This window comes from Amblyomma mixtum, chromosome 2, assembly GCF_055824585.1.
Source record: "Amblyomma mixtum isolate Tamu chromosome 2, ASM5582458v1, whole genome shotgun sequence".
In the NCBI taxonomy this organism is placed as follows: domain Eukaryota; kingdom Metazoa; phylum Arthropoda; class Arachnida; order Ixodida; family Ixodidae; genus Amblyomma; species Amblyomma mixtum.
In genome coordinates, this window is record NC_143013.1 from 271,403,216 (window position 1) to 271,429,024 (window position 25,809).

Below are 25,809 nucleotides of genomic sequence, written 5' to 3' on the forward strand. Positions count from 1 at the left end.
AGCTTCTTTACTCGGATGAGGAACCAAATTCACCGGGCAGCTTCTTTACTCGGATGAGGAACCAAATTCACCGGGCAGCTTCTTTACTCGGATGAGGAACCAAATTCACCGGGCAGCTTCTTTACTCGGATGAGGAACCAAATTCACCGCGTAGCTTCTTTACTCGGTGAGGAACCAAATTCACGGGAACCAAATTCACCGGTCAGCTTCTTTACTCGGATGAGGAACCAAATTCACCGGGCAGCTTCGTTACTCGGATGAGGAACCAAATTCGCAAAGTTTTTGCAAACGCAAGCACGCCGCACGAATGGCAGGGCCACACGCGTTCGCCGATAACGATAGTCAACAAGATAACAAGCAATTGGGCAAGGGCGAATTTCGAACCGGTACTTTAAATGCTCGCAGACTTAGCAAAGCCATTCCAGGATGTTTGAGACGAGCGCATTTTGTCTCGAAATTTCTTTCCCAAATTCATCTCTGCGGTTTTACATTGGTGTCAGAAAACACTCCCCAGTCCCTCGCCCTTTTACATGTGTTGCCGCAGTGCTCTCCCGATTCCTGTTTCCATGCGCGCTTCCATACGCCACAGGCTTCATTTCAGTAAGACGCGAAAGACCCACGCACAGTAAGCATACGGTGCGCTGTTTATCCCGCACATCGTGCATACGCGAGCCATGCAGAGGCGCGCGAGTGTAACGGCTGTTTTGGCCAGGGTGGCATCTTGTGAAGAGCGCGCTCCGCACTCAAAGAAGTAGGGGGAATGGGGGAGGAAGGGGGGGGGGGGTGATGTGGGGGGTGGTTCGTGCAATACCAAAACCAGCGCGCCCCACTCAAGCCGCCGCCGCAGCGGCGAAGAAAGCTTCGGCCGCCGATCGAAGAGGCTCTTTCGGGCTCCCCGTCGCGCCGCCGCCGCACTGCTGCCTCCACGTCGCCGTCGTCTTCGACGTCGTCGTCTTGGCTTTCGACCGCTCCTTTCTCCTCGCGGCGCCGATTGGGCGGCTGCCCGAGCGAAGGCACCTTCCATGCCTCCCCCCCCCCCCGTTTTCTGCTTTTTTCTTTTCATTCCCCTCCTGTTTCTCTTCTCTCGTGCCGAGAAAAATGCGCCTCCAGCGGCGTCGTCAAATAAAGCCTGCTCAAGCTCTGCGGCCATTGGGAACAGCTGACGCGGAGGTGCCAGCGGGCCGTGCTCGCGGGGAAAGAAGGTCCACTGTGTGTCGAGCGTCGAGTCGCGGCGGCCCCACGCCTCGACGCCAGCGGCTGCCCCCGGAGGAGAGGAGGTCTCTCTTCGCGTCCAGCGCACTTATTCACCCTTTCCTTGCAAAACTCGAGGCAAGAAAGAAGCATAAATAAAACTTTTCACAAGACGCGAGCGGTCGGGATGAACCGGATTATATTACCCCTGACCATAACTTGACTGCCCGGTTCAGGCAATATTTTGTGCAAAATTATTTAGGCGCTGACCGCAAACCCACGAGTAATGTCAGTGTCAACACGGCCGCGGAGTTGCTTTTGGACGTCATATGCTCCTCTGCAACTTTCGTGTTTTTGCCCCCAGTCCCTCAGCAACTAACCTTCCAATCCTCTTCTCCTCTGCCCTTTACCAGATGTATTCAATGTCTGCTTGCTTATTTGTTTGTTTCTTTTTCATCCGGTTTGAACTGGTTCGTCAGCAAGGCGCTCTTACGCAACAAGTGAACGGTTTAGTATTCGGCACCTCTGAAAATGAAGGCTGTCAGGGGTTAATTTTTTTTCTTTTTCATCTTCTCCAGCAGTCTCTCGTTCCACTTTTCCGAGAAACGTAGATAAGCCTAGCCTTTACGACATCGAAATGAAAGAACGAATAACAACCGATACAGCGAAATACCTTTGAAAAAGTCACGAAGAAGCGTAACGCGGAAGCCACTCAACGACATGACCTGTCAGTTCAAGTACTGGAGCAAGACAAGTGTCACTCGGAAACCCAGATCACTGACGGTGTGACAAGGCAAAGTAATGACCGCTTTAAATATGGCATCTCTGGTGAACAGTGGAATGAATGCTCAGAGTGGAGTGCCGCTGTCGGACTCCCCCACACAAAAGCTTACTTAACAAGTTCAAACTTAAAATAAATGTTAATTTATTTATTCTGGCCCTGGAAGGTGCTGGAATAAGCATTAATATATTCATTCTGCACCAGGCAGGTCCAGGTAGCTTTATAAAGGGCAGTGGTCACTGTAAATATTGTATAACTAACAAGAAACACAACTAATAGGTATAATTACATAGCAGGCAACATCAGATGCAGTGCATGTAGAGTTGCTGCTCAAAGCGACAAAGGCAACATACAGGTGGTTCCACTGGTTGATAGTGTTTGAAATAAAAGAATTGTAGGATGATTTTTTGTCGTTTTAGGAAGTTAAACCCCATAAAACCAACCAACGATTTTTTGGGACATATTGGGGCACTACTCAGTAATGACGCACGTCTCATAACTCGGGCGTAGCTATGGCCCGAGAAAAGCCTGTAGGAATTGATTGATTGATTGATTGATTGATTGATTGATTGATTGATTGATTGATTGATTGATTGATTGATTGATTGATTTCATATTAGTGGTCTCTCGGCTTTACCGATGAAACTGATCTGCGAACACCTCCAGCTATAGACGCACCGGCCAATGTTTCCCCTTCATTTTCCTGTTGGGAAGTGTTTTCTTGTGACACACAGACATCGTGCCACTCTCATTCTGAATTAAAACAAATCGGAGTACCTCATCACGTGTCCGGGTAACATACGGAGGATTACCAATATGGAGGGATGTAGAAGGAAACCAGTATGGAGGAAAGTAAACCAGCAAGGTTAGTCCTCTGACTGGGTACCATGAACGAAAAAAAAAAAGACAATAGAAAAATTTAGCATAGTGCGATCGGCTTCCGCGGAAAGCAATGTGCGCATGTGCAGATAGCTCCGAGGAGCGCATGCCTGCCACTGCACAAGCGTAGCTAGGTCGAATCGCAGTAGCGGAACGCTCTATGCTAAATCTCTCTCTGTAATGGTCACTGAGCCGACCAGAAGCCTTTCATTCACGAGGGCACGGACACCGAAACTTTTTTTACGCTAAGCTCGTGCGTGGCGTCATCACTCCGACCGCTGCATCCGCCCCAGCGGAGCACAGCAGCCCGAAAGATTCGCATCAAAACGCCGCACGTCTTGCTCTTCGCCATCGCGCTTCCCATACACACATGACAGACACACGCTTCGCATCCACTTAAGCGAGTTTCGCCTCGCGTGAATAGCGCTGCCAAAGCGAAAACGTGATGCATACGCGATGCGTTCGTTCGCCGCCGAGCGGCGCATGGGCGGACAGTCGGCGATCGTGAACAAGAAGCGCGCTGCGCGGCTGGAACGCGATGAATACATTATCGCGCAACAATAGGCCCCCGCCGCCGGCGCGAGGCAGATGGGGAGGAAAGATAAAAGCAGGAGCAAGCGAAAGAGAGCCGCTGGGAGGCTGGAGAAGATGCGGCGAGGCACGAAATGTGTTTCTTGGAAAGTGAATCACGGCTCGCGAGGAGGCATCTCCACCCCTCTCCTCCCTCAGCTCCACAGAGTGCCCCGGCTATGGAAGCGCTGACAAAATGTGCTGCCGCTGTGGTTTCGCCTCCTTGGAGCGCCGTTGATGCCACTTCCCAATGGCTGCACGGACCCACTCCCCTCCCTTTCAATCGATACCCCCGGAGCACTTTTGGAGCTTCTCTCTCTCTCGCTGTTCTTTCCCGATCCCGACTACATGTACGGCATCGCGCGTGCCGTGTGCGCGTGCATGTGTTCGGATTTGTGCTGCGGGATCTCGTTTCCACCCGCAGCTCTGGAACACGTGAAAGTGGGCTCGCGAACTCATGGAGGAAGCTCTAGTATAGAAGCTATTAGAAGCTAGTAGAAGCTATTAGTAGTGTGACTGTTCATATATACATTTACTCAACCTGTGCCGAATGACAACACAACTTTCACACACAATGCTTGCTGATCAGTGTTCGATCTCGTTCGCGTGAAGGCATATTTCTGCAGGACTCGCCTCAAAAGCAGGAACTTATAGGCGATGCTTTCCGCGTGAATAGAAATGAGGTATGCCCCGTGAACACTTCGGTATTTCTCCTGGGTCCTGTTCAGGACCCAGCCGAAGCTCCGCGCCGTGTCACTGATGTGACTTCTTCCCCGGCCTGTTGGAGTGATGCTGTCTCCTCTAATCATGCATCAAGCAAGCGCAATTCTTGTAATACAACGGTCATTCCCTCATGTGCAGCCTTTGTCAAAAGTTTGGAGCCCAGTAGGTTTGCTTCTGAAGCACACGGTGTGGTTCGTGATGCATCTCCAGCGCTCCAAATTTGCTGAAGGTAAGACGATTTCTGGTCCTGCCTCCTCCAATGGGTAGGACTACCACGAATGTTACAGGAGTCCCACTGCGAGGCTTAGAAGCGAACCCCATGGGCTCTAAACTTTTGACAAAGACTGTACATCTAATACTCCCGGGTAGCGCTCCTTCTTCTGTTCTGTCCTCTTCAAAGCGCTGTTTCACCGTTACAAACTGCGCTGTTCACGGACGGGACGGCCTTAGATCGTGAAAAGCGGTCGCGCCAATCTTTTGTGCCTCCCAGGATCGCGTCAGTGTGAAATTCGAAGTGCACTTTTTGTAAACGCTGGCCTCATCAGCGCTGTCAGCTTTCGCCGCCACGCTCGGCGTCACGGGCCCTGCCCTGCTCGCTCCTCAGACCGGCGAAGAAGCCCGGTCGCCGCTGTCTTCGTCAACTTCTCGGAAGAAAAGAAGCTCCCCCCCCCCCCCCTTCCAACTTCTTTACCGCGTTCCTCTCCGAATGCTGAAAACGTGTTTAGGAGGCCCTCCCGCAGTGCCGCTCCGGAGCATTCGTGATCGATGACCGCAATTACCAAAAGTGATGCATGACTTGACCGCGACAACAACGCTTCACCGTCGCGACGGGGGACCCATTCGAAGGGAAACACTGAAACAAAACCCCCCGCACGAAGAAAAAGTGACTGAAAGGGATAGGAAGAAAGTGCGCGTGTGTGTGGAAAGGAGGATGAGGGCGGTGCAGCAAGTTGGGTTAAGCGACAGAGACGACAAATAACGCTGTGCGCGGGGAAAGAAAAGAAGAGCTTCGTGGCTTCCGAAACAAGCGACCGACGAGAGAAGACCCTTCTTATCCGTACCCTGTTTTCGCGTCAGCTATATAAGCGAAGGCTCGCAGGGGCGGCACAACGACGCCCGAGTTTGCGGTGGCGGTTGCCCAGACAAAAAAAAAAAAAGAAACAAGAACCACCGCTCTTCGGCTCTAGGAGTCGAAGGGGACGCCCCAATAATCATCGCTGTCGTCACTGCCTCCTCGCGGTCTCTGCCGATCCTTCTCGCAGTCTTCTGCTGCCAACCACTGGCGCTTGTTTACTAAACGCAGTGCGTACAGCCACTGGCCTTCTAACTCACTCATGTTACGCAATTTGAATAACTAAGCACCTCGAGAGCTGGTTGTGAAAAAAAAAAAAAATGCGTAAGCAAATTGAGTATAAATTTTGCTTCAAAGGAAAACAAAAACGAAAACGGCCATACACCCCAGACGCGGGAAACGAATGCCGCCGCGGTGGATCAGTGGTTATGGTGCTCGGCTGCTGACCCGAAATACGCGGGTTCGATCCTGGCCTCGGCGGTTGAATTTCTTTGAGGGAGAAATTATAGAAGCCCGTGTACTGTGCGATGTCAGTGCACGTTAAAGAACCTCAGGTGGTCGAAATTTCCGGAGCCCTTCACTACGGCGTCTCTCATAGCCTGAGTCGCTTTGGTACGTTAAACCCCATAAACCAAACTAAGCCAAACGAAGGACAAATGAAGGGAGAAAAGTTCTTTCAACCAGGAAAATTGAAAAAAAAAAAATTTCTTCAGTCCAACCACGCGATTGAAAAAAAAAAAAGGCTTACTAAGCAAATGCGCAAAGATACAGGTGAAAGTGAGATAGAAAATTCGCACTGCGGATAGATCCATTTGTTTCAGAGGTGCACGAAGCGGCTCAAATCATAGTACCTGCACTAAATACAAGAGAATCAAAGGATGCGAAGCTTTAAGGTTTGGTTTGGTTTGGTTTATGATGCGTAACGTCCAAAAGCTTCACGGATTTTGAGGGTTGCATTTCCCCTCCAGCGAAACGCAACCGCCGTGGCCGGGATCGAATCCGCGTCTTTCGGGTCAGCAGCCGAGCACCACAACCGATGAACCACCGCGGCGACGAATTCGAGCCTTTAACTTGGAGTAAGGCATCCTTACATTTCGCCATGCAAAGCGACCGTCGCCGAACCTTCTGAAAAGCTTTCAATACACGACGTGAATGCGGGCCTGCATCTTTCCTGCGCCACTGGCGTTGCTCGCTGTGCCTGGTTTGTAAACAGGCCGCCCGCGGACGTCGAGGCGATGGCGCTGGAAGGCAGCGTGTGTGTTTGAGATCCCTCCTCCGCCTCGCCGCGTTCCGCGACCTTAGCGGCGGCGGCGGCGGCTTATCGTCGGCGGCGAAACTTTCCTCCTGCGCCGTTGCTGTCACACTTGGACACGCTCCGGCGGCCGCGAACACTCGCGCTCCGGTCCGACGGCGACGCGCGCGCGAGCTTTCTCGGTACCTCCTCTCGCTCGCTACGGAGCCTTGCGTGGGCTTCCTTCTTTCTCCTTCTCTATTCTCTCTCTCTCTCTCTCTAACGCACGCACACACTCTCATGCACAGCTAGGAGAAAAATGAAGCCCCCTGCCAGAAGTGTAAGCGCAGCTCTTTCGGTACCGCCTTGCCGATTTTCCTCGGAGTAAACTAAACTCTTTCCCCGGCACAAAAGACTGGCTTGTACAGTATATGGGAGACAGCAGTGTAGAATGACTCGGTGTTGTATGAATAAACGCCTGAAAACAACAACAGCATTATCGCCAGGGATGGCGACGACAATTCGTGAAATACTGGGCGATAATCAAATAAGCTTTCGGCTAATAGTTCAAGTCAATTTACTTTTTTTTTCGCGCAGAAAAATAATGGCATCAGAGAGTAATGGTGAGTGCATCGTCTGATAACGCCGCTACTTCCTCATATTTCTATAGCACTCGCACATCGTATGTTCAAAACCACTGATCTCCACTAGGTGGCTGGATGCCGCATTCCCGCTTTCCGAGACGAGCGCGAGTGAAGCCACCGGAAGTTGGACCGCTTGTCCCGGAAGTCGGGTGTCTGCTGTGTATTTCAATGCAAAAAGTCGCGACTTTCGCCCTTTCGTTCTCAGTTTTTTGCGCTATTCTGGAGTAATGTCTGCTGTTATATGAAAGGAACAAGCAAGCTGAACGCGAGAAATGTGAGCATTGTGTGCAGAACCCTGTAATTTCTGCGAAAGCGAAGAAAATCGGCATGCAGGTCTCACCCTGCCTCGGCAAAGGGGTACGTGCATTAAACACTATGTTCTTGCCTGGTTCTTGCCTTCCGAGCGGAAAGGAGAAGTAGTGGAATGACGAGGAGGCTAGGTCATCTTAAAACCGAATTTTCGTGCAGGAAAGAAAAGGCACAGCGCGAGAGGAACGACTGACAAGAAAGACGAATGCTGCAGTGCGCGTCAGAAGCGCTGTTAGTAGTCAACTGCACCAAGCACCACGAATAAAAGCCCATTCAAGCTTAACTTGCTCCAATACGAAACAGTACATGACATGCTCCGTCGAAAAAGCAGTACCATGCCTTTTGGAGGCGCTAATGTGAACCAACCGAACACCGTCGACACCTCACAAGATAAGTAGCCTAGCCCTCGCTCCCTCGCTAAATATAATTCGGTAAAATGGTCGCTGCGAAGTAAGCTGCCTGGTGAATGTTTCAACCTATCCTTTCTTATATTTTTCCCCCATTGATAGCATAACTTGGGCTTGAGCGTGGGAACAAGCATCACAGTAAAGAGCAGAGTTGGCGAAGCTAGGCAAACGAGACGACACCGAGCCGAGGCGACGAGGCTCCATACTTGCTGCGTGTAGCGACGTCTTGTCGTCTGCTAGTGTAGTCCCATTGAGATGCAATGGGCCCTTATTTTCGAAACGTCTTTCCCGAAGACTTCGCTGGTTTCATCGCTCAGTTGATGGCGCAACAGGTAGGCATTGTCATGTAAAAAGACGAGAACGACGAAAAGATGAAATTCTATGTAGGAAAACAAAACTGGAACTGAAAAACCGTGCTGAGGTCCGATTTCATGCACTGCCAAAGGCTGACTTCCGGGACAAGGCCACTTACTTCCGGTGGCTTCACTTTCGGGTGCCCGATGCGGCATCCAGCTCCCCTAGTGGAGATCAGTGTTCAAAACAGACGAGTATACAGCCACCGCAAGAGTGCGAAAAGCGAGAGAAGAGAGAGAGAAAAGCAGCTTCTTGATGTGCTTTAACGATAAAGAAGAAGAAAAACGATAACGATAAACTACGTTTTCTACGATAACGATAAACGACGTTTTCTTTAACGATAAAATACGTTGTATGAACAAACCACCGGCAAAGAAAATGACCGCGAAGTTCGAAAAAAAAAGAGAGAGACCAGAAAACGGTACGCGAATTTTGTTGCGAGCCAATTAGGCTGCAAACCGAAAACTTGTTGAATCACGTCCGCGTCCCCTACTCGATTCCGCGCGCGCAACGCTTTCGAGTCCGCAGTATTGACACGGTGCCAGCACAAGCCCGATAGGAGCAAGAACTGGCGTTTTTCAGCCGCCCGACACGGTTCAACGAAAGGCGCGCTGTGAGCAAACGACAGCCAGAATCCGAGAGGCCCAAGCGTACCGTCAGGAAGCAATAACGAGGTACCAATAAAAGCCAGAAATAAATCACGCTCTCCTTTTGCTTGTTTGTCTTGTATCCCGCTCGAGACTCGGTGTTACGGATCAAAGACGCGATCAATGCTCTGCCCCGGGGAGCGTGGCGCCAGGTCGCAGTAAAATGCCGTGATGCCGATCCGCGCAGCGGGGTTCCCTTGGCGGCAGGTGTTCGACAGGGCGGAACAGATTCGTGCTGCAACGGCCCTGTAGCGAGTGTGGAGAGAATTTCAAGGACTCCAGAAAAACCTCGGGCCATAGGTCCAACCGAATAGCTGAGTTTGTACACACGCGTGCCTCAATTTCACTTACGACTATTTCGTGGTCCCAACGTTTAAATTTCACTCTCTTCTATACCGCTATGTCAAGCGATGTTTAAGCGATAGCTTCTAAATGATGACATACAGAAGCGTCAGCCAGGGATGGGGAAGAAAATTATGTGTATACTGTTAATTACCGTAATCACAGTTAAGTTAATATCAAGTTAGTTTCTTTCTTTCTTTATTGGGGTTTAACGTCCCAAAGCCGCTCAGGCTATGAGAGACGCCGTAGTGAAGGGCTCCGGAAATTTCGACCACCTGGGGTTCTTCAACGTGCACTGACATCGCACAGTACACGGGCCTCTAGAATTTCGCCTCCATCGAAATTCGAACCCGCGTCTTTCGGGCTAGCAGCCGAGCGCCGTAACCACTAAGCCACCGCGGCGGGGCAATATCAAGTTAATGTTAAGTAACTTAGTACAATTCCATGCAATCATTGTCAGTAGTAAAAACTAATCCTTCGGCTGTTTCTGGGTATGCTGACGTTTTTCGGGCAGCAAAAGACGCATTTCTCGCCTGGAAAATTGTAAAAACCGCTCCGCCAGTCGATTCACACTCGAAACGTCCTTACCGAAAAGGACGGTGTGCCGTCGTTATGAAGCGTGGCCTCTGTGATCCGCTTCAAAACCGGTGTCGACGCACGCATTTTAATTGCGAAATCGGCCGGAGATGGCGACACCTGTATTTTCTTATTTTTGGTCTCTTCTAGCTTTTAAAAGCTCCATTTTTGGCGAGAGTGGCCTCTTTGTGATTAAAACGCGATGTCATACTGATACAGGCCGACTTCTGTTTGATTCCTTTAATAGATAGAGAGAGAGAACAAACAAAGATAGATAATATTTCAGCAAGTATGGCAGAAGGAAATGGAGGCTTGGGCTAGAGATGTTATGCCATTTCCATCCTTCATGTCTTATATGCTCAACACGTAACCGGTGGTCTTTAAAGACAGTGGATACGAGGGAAGAAGACTTATAGAGGAGGGTGGTACGGGGTCAGATGCCACGATGAAGCTATAAGAAGTCTTTTGCGATAGGTTGGTCTCGACTGGCACAAGACGAGGAAGAAATTTCTAGGCTGTCGCCTTGCAATTGATTGAACCCGGCTGATGATCAAGCGATAAGTTTCACTTTACCGGCCGTCCTTTGAGAACTAGCAAGTTTATCGGTTAATCACGGGCATTATTAATGCCAAGCGACGCGTTCACGTTGTTTTGGTAACTTTCTAGAAGTTTCGGTTATAAATTATTTGTGTTGTTGCGCTTTTTATACTCGCTGAGTTAGTACAATCTATGTTCCTTACTTTTTTATTGTTTTTTAGCAATTACCACTGCCGATTTTTCGCGGGAGTAATCAGCACATTTCTTTCCTAGGCTTGAGGGGGGGGGGGGGGGGGGGGTAAAATACAATCTCAAGATACACAACTCGGGTGGCCGGTCTGGTAGGCACTCTTCAGGGCGGCGTATGCTCAGCTAGCAATTAAATTTGCGAAGACGTGTTAAGAGGGCAGAGAGAAATGAACAAGAGACTCAAGCGAAAGAAAATGGAACACATTCTTTAGAAGAAAAAAAAAAGCATTCGAGTCCCTGCCTCGGGGCACGAGTCGACCGCGGCGGACTGTGCCGACCGCCAGAGTTGCAAAGTCCACGACATTCTTCACAGCAGCAAAAATCTCTCGGCTCCGAGGTCTCGCCTCTCGCGGCCGCTCGAGCGCGTCCGAGCATCGGCTCGTCCTTGCCGCGTGTCCTGCGGCTGACACACCCCTAGAGCGCCGCAGGCAAGACCGCTTGACCGCGCGCGCGCGCTGTGGCACACGATTAGCGCCTCCGCGACGCGTAATAAGCCGCCCGGACCACCGAGGCCACGACGCTCCGCCAGTAGTACCGTGCAGCGCTGCAGAAGCCGCGTGCCCTAATAAAGAGTCGTCGCCCTACGAAGCTACGCGGAGGAAACAGCGTGTTCCATTGCTTCAATGGCTGCCTCGCGTCCACGGCTGCTCGACGGAAGAGCGCTGCGCCGTCTCGGCGCCTGGAAACTAGATGCGCTGGGGTGTTTAGAGCGAGGGAGCTAGAGTAGACAAGTTAGTTAGAGACAGGCGGTTTGTTACAGCGAAGCGGAAACAGCCAACACGTCTAACAACGTGCCACATCAGCTTGGAGAAATAAAGAAATAAAAATAAAGGTGTTTCAACATATAACTCTGAACAGAAAGGAGTAAAAAAGGAATAAGCTGAGTAAGAGGACCGCTAACACCCTTTTGACTCTCATATAGGAGTATTCATGTTTAGGGTGTAGCGTATACCGTTGAAGTATATGATACGCTAAAACTATCTAACGTTTTCTATAATGGATGTCCTGGCATGTCATGCATGGATGTCTGGGAATGTAGTTGGTGGTTGACGACAAAGCGCAGCAAAGACACCACACGAAAGCAGTAACTACGATCCAAACGCTTGTGTCATCTTGTACTTCTTCTTCATGCATTTTCGGCTATGTTTTGTCGACAATGACCTCTAATGTTAACAGTATACTTACTCACCAACGCTTTGGGCATTGCTAGTTTACGAATAGCGCGATTCTCGGGTTAATATCGACTACCAGCGGTTCTCCAAACGTGCTCCATCGATGTCTCGGTGCAGAGAGGCTTTGGAGTCTTCCTACCCATGGAAACGTGGTCGTCGAATCCGGGCATCGAACCCGCTACCTAATTCGCAGCAGCGAGGGCGCCATGTGCATCCGCTGAAAATGCTTCGGCGAGTTTGCCACGTTGTGACTCCCAGCAGAAGAAGCTCGCGTCACGCTGCACACAAATGGAGACCGATCCCACGAAGCCGTGGCCGGCGGAGGAGGGTTCCAGAGCGGCGACGCTATCGGGACCGAGCAGCCGGCTGGGCCCTGTCAACTTCGCAACCCGAGACGCTGACCGCTGCGCCGATACCTCTTTCCACTCCCAAGGCAGCCAGGCGCTTATCGCGCTCAGCCTCGGGATATTTTGGAGGAAAGAGGGGGGGATCCGAGTCCCACTTCAGAGGCGACGGCCCCGCGGAAGTCGGAAGGGCTTCCGATCGCGGCTCACAGGAGAGTAGGAGGGATTGCCTCGGGCGGGGCCTGGTCTGGAGGAACCACGGTGTATACGACCGTACAGGAAATGTTTTCTATTGCTATAAAAGCAGAGTGAAAACCAACATCGCCTTTTTTGTTTTAGCACTCGGAGTTTTAGAGAGCCATTCTAGGTCTTTCGTTTACAGAGAATGAAAAAGAAGAAAGACACGTTAACCGTTCCTTTTTTGTGCGGACAGTGCCCATGTTCAGCTCATTCGGAGGCTTAAAAGAATGCTTCGCGACGCGTATACGTCGTTAACTACATCAGCAACAAACCCAAAACGCTCAGCTTTGGTTGAAGTTGACGTTTATAGAACCCCCTTTACTACCCGCCATCGAAAACGTGCGCCCACTAGAGAGTAAAACGAGTCATAACAGCGTGTAGGCATAACGGCGGTCGTATAATAGTCACGGTAAGGACACATGCATGTGATCGGTTTTTGAAGGCCTCATTTTCGTACCCCCTTATTGAAGTATTACTAACAGAAGCCAGCGGGACGCATGCATATATATCTCCTTCGTGATAGTAAAAGAGTATATCGTGAAACCGCTTATCGTGAAAGCGCCATCTTTTTCCTGCATGCAAGCCGACATGAGCATGCGCGCCGAATACGCGTCATACACATGAAACAGTTCCGTTCGGACTGCTTGGAATGAGCTCCCGCAATAGCCTCTTTAGATTAGCCGTGCACACCAAGTCGCTCGTGACTTAACGACATTTCGCGCATGGCTCTCCCGGCCTGACCCGCACCGGGGAAGCCGGCATCTAAATATATACCTACACCTTCTGCCGGACTTTCCATCCATTTCCTGCTCAATACTCCTCACCTTCCCCAACGCTGCACAGTAGCAATCGGTGTACAGTGAGTTGCTTCGGCGCAGGTCCCGTCCTCACGTGTCTTCTGTCTTTGCCGTGTAGCCCTTAGGAAATAGCGGAGTGGATTTCGCTTTTCGCTACTGCGAACGCACTCACGCACACAGAACTTATCCACTGTCTCCAACACCAATTAGAGCGGCACCTCCATTCTTTCTCTTGGAAGCGACATCACAACCGCATTTCCCTTCTGCACATTTTCTTTCGGTTTCTTCTTTTTATTATCATTTAGCGGATCCGCTAAGCGTAGTAATGTTCCGCAGAACTTGTAGGGGACGCCGAAGCTACAAACTACAACAAACAACCGCAGTTTCGCAACACAGCCACGGAAGCAGCAGCCGCAACGTTATGAGAGCGTTACAAGATGCGTGCGCCGGTGAAACAGGTGCTAGCGAAGAACGCCGCCGATAGCGTATCATGGGAGCAGGGCGCGTGGCAGCAGAATCGCGCGGCGCGCCAGGAACGCGAAGACGCTAGTGGGAGGAAGCGGAATGGGGAGGGGGGGGGGCATGGCTCCTTCCTTCCGCCGCTCTGGAAAGCTCCGTCGTCGCTGGGGCACGCGAGCGATGATCGAACGTGGCTCGTTTGGAGGAGGCCGTGCTTTCGAGAAGATGGTCCTCGCTCCAAGGCGCACGGCTTTGCCCCGAGAAATCCGTGCAGCTCCGTTGGTACCCGCGTTCCAAGGCGTCGCTTTCGATTCTCCCTCCACCCAATGGGGGAAGAATGTCTCCGTGCCTCACGAAGTGGAAGGCAGCGCCGAAAAGCGGGATAGAACGGACCTGCGCTACGACCGTGCACCAAAAGCGGGCCAAGTTTGAACACACGTTCTCCGTGCACCGACTACGGTTCAATCCCATAGGTCACTATGAGGTGAAGCACGAGTTGTTGATATTTGCTTCGTGCCCGAAGGTTCCAGGCGATGCTTTGCAAGCAGCCCAGCTGTATCTGAACCAGGTTGCTTCTTGTGTTCCGAGCGTCGCATCACGGAGCGCGACACCAACCGTCTAGTTAGCTCTCGTTTTCTCGGTAAACTACACAGGGAGCAGCGTTGGGTTTCAAATCCACACAGTATAGGCTTCACCTTTGTGTACAGCGCTCGAGTAGTGCGCACCAGACAGTAAACTCTAAAATTACACAACAGCCCGTGGCCCTCGGGTAAAGTGCATGTTCCCACATTGCTTGCGGGTCGACGTGGCTCTACTTCAGGCCAGTAGTTGCGTCTAGAATCTAGCAGATGCAGCAAGGTGTTGATTTGTAAACAGAGATGTACTACGTACTCCGCTTGAGTGCCCTACACAAGGGTGCATTGCAAACCGTAACAACTTGAGCATAACGTGGAGTTCGTGGGGGCCTCAAAAACGATGCCTGCACAACAGGCGGAACAGCTGAAGGCGAACTTCGACTACGGTTGCAGATGCACGCAACTCGGCGACGCGGAGCGCAAGGCCGTGTAATGCACGCGCGGCAGCACAAGATGCTGACGCTGCCGCGTACATTACGAGGGCAGGCTCTTCTCCGCAAAGCAGCAGCGCTCTCGCGGCACGCAGCGTACTACAATGGGTCACGAGGCGCCCGTTGTGTCCTATAAGGGCACTGAGCAGAAGCGATGCGGACCCGCGGTCTACCATCTTCCCCCATCTGGCGGAGGACGCGTGCGCCTTTGTCGAGACGGCCGCAGGAGAATGAGAAGAAGGAGAGGAGGAGGAGGGCATCGGCCACGGGGAAACAATTCGGCCCCCGGGATTGCCATAGCGCTGGAGAGCTCGTCTGTGGCAAAGCAGCGGAAACGGGGCGGAGGGGAGGGGGGGGGGGGGGGGGGGCGCTTATAACTCTGTTGCGGCCAAAGACGAGGCCACTGAGCCTTGGGATTAGAGGATGAGTGGGGGCGGAGAGGAAGCCGTGGGGACGTCGCTGAATTGGAGAGCTCGTTCTCGCCTCGTGATCGCTGCTCGCTCAGAGGGCCCGTTAAGACGGGACAAAAAGAAGCTGCGTATAGCGTGAGATGAGGAGCACGTCGGGCGCGGGAGCGATTCCGCGACGCTTGCTCCTAAGCGAGCATTATGCCTCGGATCGTGGTCTCTGACTTCCAAATGCCTCGTAGTTCTCTTTTGTGCCGCTTCCACTCCTACTGGCTTAGCGAATTCCGGGCCTCAGATTGTAAGGGTTAAGCAAATAGGAGTTCGCGCTCTTTGCAGTTCTCGTTTTGTGTTTGTGCGCGTGTGTACGTGTATACGCGTATACGTGTGTGTTAAGCACACAATTAAGTACTGCCTGCTCCGCTTTCTAGACTATTATTCTGAGGACGTCCTCTTGCGCGGCATTTTTCTCCCCCGTCATATTCTCACACGATCTCTTTTGTCTTGCATGCTCCCATTTTTATTCTTTTCCTTTATTTCTTCTACCAGCAGCGCTAAGTTACACAATAAGGCTCGCAATCAAAATTAATTGTGACAGCGCTAGAAGGCAAACACGTGAACCATTACGCAAGGGCAGAAGAAAATCGAAGAAAAGCGGCACGTTGCTCTCCGTTTTTCTATACTCTCGCAGCCAGTCGAAAGCATCGCAATTGTAGAAACCTTTAAAAATAGAGGAACCATTCGGAACTGGCTATACCGACCGCCACTTCAGGGTTTGAGATAGTCCAGCGCGTGAGGGTAAAAGCGGCGGCTAATCTCGTGTCATTCTAAAGCGTATCCAACTGAGAATCTGCAGGGCACTCATTGGATGAAACCAGCCGAGAGGCTTCCACTTCTGCGCAGTCCGCAAATAGTGAGAAAGACAAAAGTGAAAATGTACAGCGCGAACAGGCGGAAGAAAGGAAGAGTGGGAAGGAGCAGAAGAAAGAGTAAAGAACGAAAAGCAAAAAGAATATGAGAATTAATGAATGTAAGAATGAGAATGTGAGAATGAATGAATGAATGAATGAATGAATGAATGAATGAATGAATGAATGAATGAATGAATGAATGAATGAATGAATGTGCTCGGGCTCTGGTGAGCAGCGCAAGAGAGACCTGCCAGCCATCCCCGCGTTCCTCCCCGCTTGCTTGAGAGCTCTGGTGTTATGTTTCTCTAATTGTTCTCTGTGTTTCCATACATCATGAGCACGATGTCGGAGGCTTCTCCACATGCTCTGAATGTGTGGTCTTCGTATTTTTCGGGCCACAAAACATGCATTTAAATTCCGTACCCATTTCATTCATCAACTGTGTTGTTAGCTTCGTGTAAAGGCAAACAGTTGATTTCGTATGATTCTTTTTGAAGCGAAAAGCTTCACTAGGCTCGTCAACACCGCGCTTCGCGTGGGCCACCCCTGGGCGCCGCCGCGGCGCTGCCCTTTCCCTCCTCGCCACCCCTTCCCTTTTCCTCCTCGCCACTGGTTTACCCTTCGCCGCTGCCGCGCGGTCTCCGCCGCCGTCCCAAGAGAAGAAGGTTATTTCGCAAGGCGTTGCGATAACGCGTGAGCGGCGGCGGCGGCCATAGAAGAGGCGCATACATTCGCCATGGAAGGAAGAAAAGAAGACCCAGAAGTGGTAGCGAGGGAGTTGACTCAAAATCTCCACCGCTGTCGTGGTGCTCCCACTGCATTGTGCACGAACTGCGACAGCCATGACGTGAAACAAAGCATAACTGCAGCTTTTCGCTAGTATATATCCAGGCTTAACCAGAGCTAAGCCCCTGCCAATTTTTTTTAAGGTGGCGGGGGAGGGGAAAATACCGGAATCCTCGAAGAACCTTGCGGCAACTGCTGAAATAAACATGAATTATAGCTAATGGCTTTTCCGGAATCACTGCGCACCGAATGACAAGTTACCGGCCATGTTGACTACCAGGGAGAAACACAGTCTTCCTCATTGATCTTTTTTCGGCGAATAAAACTTATTTGCAGCGAGACTACACAAATACAAGGCCCGTCGTTTTATAGCGCGAATAAAGCGAAATATTACTCAGGAAACAAAACATGAAGTGGTAACCACTATACGCTACTGCTGCTCATCGCATTTTTTCACGTGCTTATTTTTTAATCCGAGCACGCACATCCGTCTGTTCCTGCAGAATGAGAAATATAAAGTCGTAACAAGTCCATTGTAGCGTTGCTCTAAAAAGCGCTATTTTCGTTCCGTTCATCTCGTAGTAGACGTTGTCGCTCTCTCTTTGTGCTGCAGAAATGAAAGGTAGAAAAAGAAAGAAATAGGAGCGCGATACGACTATACCTCGGTCCGGCGCTAGTTTTTAAAGCAGCCAGGGGATGCCTCAATTGCGCCAACCTCTACGTCAAAGAAAAACTAGCGCTGCTGGAGGGAGGGCGAAGCGGAGTCATAGCAGTCACCGTGATGGAACTCCAAACAAGTCAACCTTTCTTCTTTTTTTCGCCCGCTCTGCGTGCTCTCTTTTCACTTTTCGACGGTGTTCCCAGAGGCAGCAGTGGCACCGTTACTGCGGCGGGCGGCTTGTGGAATCTCAGGGACATAGACGCGGCTGAGTGTGTGTAGCTCGAACCGAAAGTCAAGTCAATCCAATCCAATCGCTCCTAGAATCTGTTCGCTTCCGGAACGACGACGAGAGGGGGGGACTTCTCCAATCTCGATGAATCCGATAAAAGCCGTACGCCCTTCGGAAACCTCGGATCGGCTCACAACAGAGGGGGCTCCGCCCAGATGGTATGTGTTCCGTGCAGCATTGCTGTGCCGGCTCTCGATTGGCCCGAAGGCACTTTTCGGCCCCTCTCCCCACAGAGTTACGGGCGAAATTTGGAGACTGTATAGAATTCTAAAGAAGAGACAATAGAACCTCCTTGAATGGCGTCCCTGTGGTGTGTACGAAAGTTGTGGCCCCCAATTAGAAATTTACGTGCCCGGCAAATAAGCTCCTCATTGAGCAGAATGCAACAAGAGGGGAGCGGTAACACTGGAGCGAAGAGTTAGTAAATAGCGAAGCGATGATCACATCTTGCGCCTGTCGTGTCTGAGCAGCGCTGACAGTCGTTTAGAGATTGAAAGGGTTGATTCAGGGTGGTCGACTGACGCTTGAGGGAAGCGTAGGCCAGGTCATTAGTTCTCAAAGCCTTGCACGCATTTCTGCGCGAAGTGTCGGTTTGCTCTGATACCCGATGTAAGTACAGCACTTCTTGCGTATTGATTAGCAGGCATGGATGAAAGGGAGTGGAATCAACACGTTTATCCCGGCAGCGATGGCTTCGGCCGCGTCAATCCCTGTGACGAATCGGCATCATGTAAGCGCGTTCAATAACAAGTTCTCGACATTGCCTTATCTTTTCGAGGGAGATTTCTCAGGGTCACGTTCCGCTTATCGGGCCCTCGTCACTCGGCTCATACCTGACGTCAAAGTGACGTGACAGGAAGCGCACCGGTACACAGTTTTTTTTTTGTTCTTTAGTTTCCTGACCGCGCATTTCCCGTACTACTTCCGTTTAGATGGCCGGCTACAGCTTTCGGCGGAAGTGCGAAATCTCTGAAAATTATCGACTCAAAGAACGCCCCAATGGCGCGTATTCCGTAACACTAACAATCACCACGGGAGTTTCCGTCCGTCCACTCATACGTGTTCCCATACCAAGTAAAGCACACGACTTCCGGAACCATTTCCAAGACACAAGGCGGTGGCTCAGTGGTTATGGTGCTCGGCTGCTGGCCCGAAAGATGCGGGTTCGATCCCGGCCGCGGCGGTTGAATTTATTTGGAGGAGAAATTCTAGAGGCCCGTGTACTGTGCGATGTCAGTGCACGTTAAAGAACCCCAGGTGGTCAAAATTTCCGGAGCCCTCGACTACAGCGTCTCTCATAGCCTTAGTAACGCTTTGGGACGTTAAACCCCATAAACCAAACCATACCAAACGGCGGAAAGATGGGAAAGAAGCAGTAAACAAATAAAATAAAAACCAGCCAACCAGAATAGAATGAATGAATGAATGAATGAATGAATGAATGAATGAATGAATGAATGAATGAATGAATGAATGAATGAGCCCTTGAGCCAATCTGGTCTGCACAGATACAGCGTTGCAGCTTTTCTTGACGTCGTGCACTGCACAGAATTTCACGGCGGCCACCATCGGCCGCCCAACAATGGGTGCGTAGCGTCCACGCGTGCGCGCACAAAGAAACAAGCTGCGCCTCTGCGCACTTCCTTCCGGTCCTTGTCCACCACGCGCTTCCTAATCTGGCGCTTCCTTAAAAAGCCCCTTCTCTAGTAGTTCGGCCGCGGCCTCCACAAAGAAAAAAGGAAACCCCAAAGGAAAGAGCTCCTCGCGGAGACAACGGCTCTCCGGCCACGGGGCGTGCCGCTGAAGCTATACGGCCAGCTCTGCCTCTGCGCTCTTGGCCGTGAAGACGGAGGCACTTTCGGCTTCTTTGTACGCAGTCCCGAAGAGGAAGATAAAGTTTTCTATCGTAAACAACCGCAAGATGCGTCTGTTTTTGCTTGCTCCTTTACGCGCTATGGGGCTCGGGACCTACTTCCAAGTTCAGTGCTGTCGCAACGTCTTGTTTTATGTCCCGGAGTCTGCGACACTTCCTCCATCCGGTATACGGGCCCTCGCTCCACGAGATATTCGCCGGTTCATGCGCGGTGTCGCCACATTTCGTCCTTTCCACGCTAGGATCGGCACGCAAGAAATTTTTCCAGCGGAAGCCCTATAGCAACAACAACTAAACAACAATTGCTATTTTTACCTTTTGTTTGTTTTCTCTCGAATATTTACGGAGGACGCACGTTGGCGGTAGTACTTCGCTCATGGCATAAGGTCCTTTTGACTTTTATCCATTGCTTCCAACTGTGTGGCCAAAAACCGATCCGCGGACTTGAGCAAGACAGACGTTTGGGCTGCGTCGCAACTCACTAACGATGACGGCCGTGAATCAAAGCGCGTCAGTCGGTGTAGTACGTCAATTCAAGATGGCCGCCGCCAAATACTCATTGCCACACTGGTATGGCTATAACATCGCATACCGGATATACCTGCGCTGCAGCCGAAAAGACAGGACGCTCAAAGCATGCCCAGTTACTCTGTGTATGTATCCAACCTTTGCCACGGGGGCTCAAATCGCCTGAGGAGGTAGCGCTTCGGAGAATCCGAGAGGGCGCTGTACTGACTCCTGCACTGCGGGAGTAAGTGAATTTTAGAGCGCAGCTCTTTGGCGTCCGTTCCTGGGTTTCGCGTCGTCGTCGGCGTCGGCGTCGGCCTCGTAACCAGCTCCGCCCCCAATGTCACGCTTTTCAATTGGTCGAAATGCTCGTGACGTCACAGTGCGCGAATTTCAAATGGGGCCAATTGTACTTTGGCTAGTAACCATGCAACCAATAAAAGGGATCGTATAGTGATGCTGCAACTAAGTTGGACTGAGTTTAGTTAATTGCTTAATTAATCAATTAGCCTAATTAATATAGAAGAGAATGAAGAGGTCAGAAGAAAAGAAAAAGACGCGCGCCGCAGCGACAACAGCGTCCGCGGAAGGAGACGCTGCTGAAAAAAAACCAGATAAGTACGAAGCCGCGTTCCCTCCACCACCACGCACTTCCCACTCAGTAAGACGTTGCTCGTTTCATATACGTTGTGTCGAACATCCTAGACAGTTCCAACAATTCACAGGTTAATGACAGAACACGATGGATAGAAATACAAGAATATAAATATGAAATAGCCTAATTAACCTTTGTAGTTAGACCGCATAAATCAATAAAACCGTGAACGAAATTGGTCGAGTTGGGGAATCGAACCAGGGTCTCCGGAGTGCGATACGAGCACGCTAGCCACTCCGTAATGCCAGCTGAATGGTTTGGAATGAACAAAGGCACGTCTAGCTAATACGGCGTCTTCGTTCACTCCCATCTTCCCCCTTTCCCTTACGGCGAGGTGCAGGTGTCCACCCAGATATGCGAGAGAGATACATTTCCTTTCCTCAAAAAATAAATTTACCGTCCAGCAAGGCGTACAGCCGAATTGGCGATGGCGTTCTGTGGACTCCCTGGCAGCGTTGCAAGACGCTGTCGCGTTCCACACTCACAGGCGAAGCTTAACATGTTAACCACACATCAGTAACACACGCAGACAGCCAATGAACGCGTCATTCGCTGGCAGCACTTGATTCATCATTCACAACCACATTCTTAACGTACGCTCCCTTGCCGCACATGCCAAGGACGTACACCACGATCACATTCTGCGCCACTCCTCTGTACTTTGCTTTGCTGAAACCTGGATGGATCCCGAAGAGCCTCTCGAAATCATAGATTTCCTATACTGCTGTGGTGCTCGCAGAGACCACAACAGAGCGGCGGGAGTCGCTATCTACTTGCGCACAGGTCTCTCTGCAATACCAGTCGAAATGTTTGGCACGTCACATGAAGTTGGCGAACTGTGCGCCGCAAAGTTGCCCAACGGCTTGCTGGTAGTAGCTGCCTACTTCGCCCCTACCGCACTCACGAAAGACGTCGTGCACTTCCTGCAACTCGCATTAACCGTCCATCGATCCACACCGATGTTAGTAGTGGGGGACTTTAATGTTGACATAAAGACAAACAGCAATTTCCTAACACTTATGCGGGAGAACATCCCGTTCCTCTCGCTCGTAACGCGTCCCACGGCTGTGACAACCTCGCGAGGCACTTGTATAGATCTCGTCTTTGAGAATCAAGCATTGGTGTACCAAGTCGAACATATATCAGTCTATTTCTCCGACCACAAAGCTTCCTTCATGACTGTCAAGAACTGTTAGTGGAGTCTTTGTTAAAGGAATACGTGTGAAAAATAAAAAAAAAAATTCTGTGATAGCGCATACATGTGTTGCTCGATTCCTTTGCCTCAATCTATCGAAAAGGTGAAACAGCTTATTTGCTGGGCTCAAATTTCGCATTAGGAAGTAACGTAATCGTCGGTAATTTTTTTAACATCTTAATCACAGACCACTCCTTCGACCTTTCCCATCTGCCCTGCTCATGCCACAGAGGTGACGGTGAACGTCTTTCGTGAAACTGCGTAGGTCTCAGTTCAGGGCGGACACCCCACTCGCGATGCCTGAATTACTGCCCAGGCCGTCCGACAAGACTTGAGCATGTGGAGCTGTGAACAGATAGCCTGCAGCATCATTCCCTGCGGGAGTTCATCCAAGAAACGGGCTTTTACCCCTTTAAGTTATGCCGCATGGCGTACTGGAGCAAATAACACAGCAGTCACAGCAACAGCCGGCTACAGTCACGTGAACGAGTGAACGCATAGCTCTTGCTGGCGTCAGGCTGCCCTTGAACCGCGATCACAGCGGGCAGACGTCCTTTTTGGCGAACGCATTGCTTTTCGCAAGGTTTATGCGGATCAGAATTTATTGCCCTCTACATTCCTAATTCTAATGCGAACGCCACCGGTGTCATTCATTATGTCTTGAGGTGGCTCTCGGTAAAACACTGGGATGCTTTTGATAATTTTATTTTTAAATTCCAAGCTAAGCTATGTAACGTCGTTCCAAGCTAAGCTTCCAAAGAACTTGAACGATGTGGCATGATGTGAACTTTTATCTAGGTTTGTTCCTCCTGCGGAAACAGACGGACCTGCCTACCATGCGTTCGTACTAATAGATTTCCATCTCTATATTTTTTTCTTTCGGTGTCGTAGCTCACATTAAATGCGCTACTTTGTTTATTTATATATTTGTTTGCTTGCCAGCAAAGTCATATTCGGTCAAAATCTCAGGGTACAAGAATAATGCTAAACAATAAAAATAGTCTTCAGGATTTCCTAAGGTTAGGCTACGTTAATTTAAATATGTCATTGAGAAATGAAAAAAGAACGTACTCTCTCCAGCTTCGCTTTAATTCTTCTACAAAAAACGTGCTCGGAGTAGGAAAAAAAATGCACTTGCCATTCAAGCTTAATTAGCATACGAGGTACAAGTAAGGAGCGCCCATGGAGTGAAAGCGTGAAAGCCCCGCAGAAGCCAGAGCATCTAGATTAGCAAACTGTGGCGCGCCACGATGCAAGCAGTTTACACTCGTTTAGATTTGGCACGTTTTGTACAGCGCCACTACAAAGGCCGCCAAGGGGCCATTAGTTGTAGAAATAGTCACGGAGAGTACATTACTGGTTCTCCTCATAACGCTGTTCCGGTCTTAACCCGCGGCGATGTTTCTCGCCGACCGCAAGAGCCCTGACACGCAGTCATAAGCAGTATATCATAAGACGCAGAACTGTTCGACTCGAAATAAAGTAAAAAAAGTGTACGATGGGAAAAAAGAAAGGGTCGTTCGTATGATGTCCCTCGCCATCCTTCATTCTTCCATTCTTCCTTCTTTTACGCTTGTTTTCCCTCTTTTCCGTGCACAAAGCACGCAGGAGGAGGAGGAGGACCAGGGGGGGGGGGGGGGGGGGGGGGGGGTTGGCCACAACCGCATCCACAGATTTCGAGAACCGCGAACACTGACGGAAGGAAAGAGGAACGCGCAATATTGCGGAACGTTGACAAACCGTGGCGGCACGCACAGCCGGCATTAAGTGGAAACAAAGAAGTGAAATAGAAAAAAAAATAAAGAAAACAAAGGCGCGGGCAAGAAACCGCCTACGCTGAAGCAGAGGACTCTTTCGACAAACGTGACCGAAATTCACAGTATCTCCTGGGTGATCCCGAAAAAACTCCATTTCGGCTTCTCTCCTTCGTTCTTGTGATGTACAAGCGCTTCTTTCGCGAACTGACTTGTGTTTTTCAGCTCGGATCGCGGTAGGGAGCTAATTTTCCGGCCGTTTGGCAGACGCTTTTGAACTCGGCATTAGCTCCCGCTTTAGTGGGCCCGTTGCGAAACGGTTCGTTCAGGAATGGAGCAGTTAGGTCGGAGTGTTTCCGTCTATGAGTGCGCTTGATATAGTGTTATGGTAATAAGGACCTATGCTTCCTCTCTTTCCACTTTCTCTCCTCTTCTCTCCTCACACACGCAGGCTGAAATTGACATTTCACGCTGTGACAGTTTGGCCGGCTATAATTCCACTTCGTTCTGCAGTCACTGCGACGCGAATCCGGACACACCGTGCGGTGTTGGGTTAGGGAAAGTAATAAGGCATCGGCTGCGATGTATGTGAAGAGGAATTGAAAATGTAACCGCAGTATTGTTACACACGCGCGCGCGCACACGCATACACTCATGTTCACGCTTTGGTCATATTGACACATGTACTGTCGTAATGACGATAGGAGGTGTATTAATTCCATTTTCTCGATTGCTATAGTTATATGGTTATATTATACACTTAAAGGGCAACTGCACCACTTTTTGAGAATTTCGCGATATTCTAGGAATCAAATCTATATAGGCTGTAGGTAAAGCATGCAAAGTCTTTTTGCATTAGCATTTAAAATAGTCACGTAATCGACGATTTATTTTTGCGCTTCTCCTCAATGCACCAGAGGAGTGCGGGGAAGTTCAGTGTGACGTCACTGAAGGTATGATTTCAAATTGCCGCTGCCCTCGGCCACACCCTGCCGTGCCTCATTGGACGCTGCCAAACAACTCGCGACAGGATTTCCCTTCGGTGGCGTTGGTTTTTTTCCTTCGAAGCAGGAGTTTATGCGTTGACAATGTACCGCTACCTTCTATGACGTCACCATTCACCCCCCCCCCCCCACTTGCCATTTTGCGCTGCAGAGAAGCTTGAAGGGTGTCGCGATTTTAATCGACGATTACGTCACTATTTCAAATGCTAGCCCAAAAAGACTTCGCATGCTTTACCTGCAAGTTTCACACATTCGACCCTTTAAAGCAAGTTGATTTCTAATACGTGTGCAGTTCCCCTCTAAGCGGGTTTCCTTGCGTCTCCTCCCCCACAACTGCTTAGTTTTGCGCCCGGTATTTCACGCCCCGGTTTTATACAGCGACGTCAAAAACTAGGTGGAGCACTCGATCAGACAACAAAAATAACATCAATCATTGCTTTACCGCGTTGTCAGCTGCATATTTTTGCGCGTTATAATACAGAACTGGAAACGCGACGACGCATGGATGTATATACTGCCCGGAGGCGCATACGTCTCAGGCTATACATAGCTGAATTCCATCCTTTCTTCGAGTTGTGATACGATTTTGTAGCATACGCTACTCCCTTCTTGCAGTGCGAAGTGACCTTCTGTAGCGACGTATTCCTCTTCATTAACACCACGTGCCTGTCCCCAAGTTTTCGCTGCGTTATTCTTTACTTTTATTCTTTGTATGCGGCGAAGCGAAAACGCCGCACCCGTGAGATACGCATGCTTCTTTCTCGCTTTTATGCCCCCTCGCTTGATAAATAAGAAAAAAAAAGAGAGAAGAAAAGAGTAGCAAGGAGAAAGACGTGCCGCCGTTACTGGAAGCGCCTTGGGGTCGCGGAAAAGAAAAATGACGCGGATATTTGCGAGGAGACAGGTTGAGACAGCGGAGGACGTACACCACACACACGCGTAAAAACTGGCTGAAGATGCGGCGCGGGCACTTTGCGCCTGTGTATGTGTGTGCGGCAGTAGGGCGTCAATCGATGGAGTGCGACAGCCCTGTCCGCCTCCCTTTGGGTGGCCGACACCATCCGTTACACGTCCAGTTTGACGCGTCGCTCTCCGGGAAGGAAGACATTTGCCCCCGTGCCGTGGCCCCGACCGACAGCAGGCGAGCGGCAGACGAAAAAGTAACCGGCTGCGGACAGCA

General features: G+C 50.4%; 1 protein-coding gene and 1 long non-coding RNA gene across 3 annotated transcripts in view; one reads left to right on the plus strand and one right to left on the minus strand.

Moving 5' to 3' along the window:
- The window catches only part of LOC149364008 (matrix metalloproteinase-2-like), a 228,862-nt gene that overhangs the window by 14,177 nt on the left and 188,876 nt on the right, over positions 1–25,809 (minus strand). The gene's annotated exons all lie outside the window — the stretch shown is intronic.
- The window catches only part of LOC149364009 (uncharacterized), a 152,164-nt gene continuing 144,033 nt past the window's right edge, over positions 17,679–25,809 (plus strand). The window contains exon 1 of the long non-coding RNA XR_016289138.1: positions 17,679–17,799. This is a non-coding gene — a long non-coding RNA (uncharacterized LOC149364009). The remainder of the gene's footprint in view (positions 17,800–25,809) is intronic.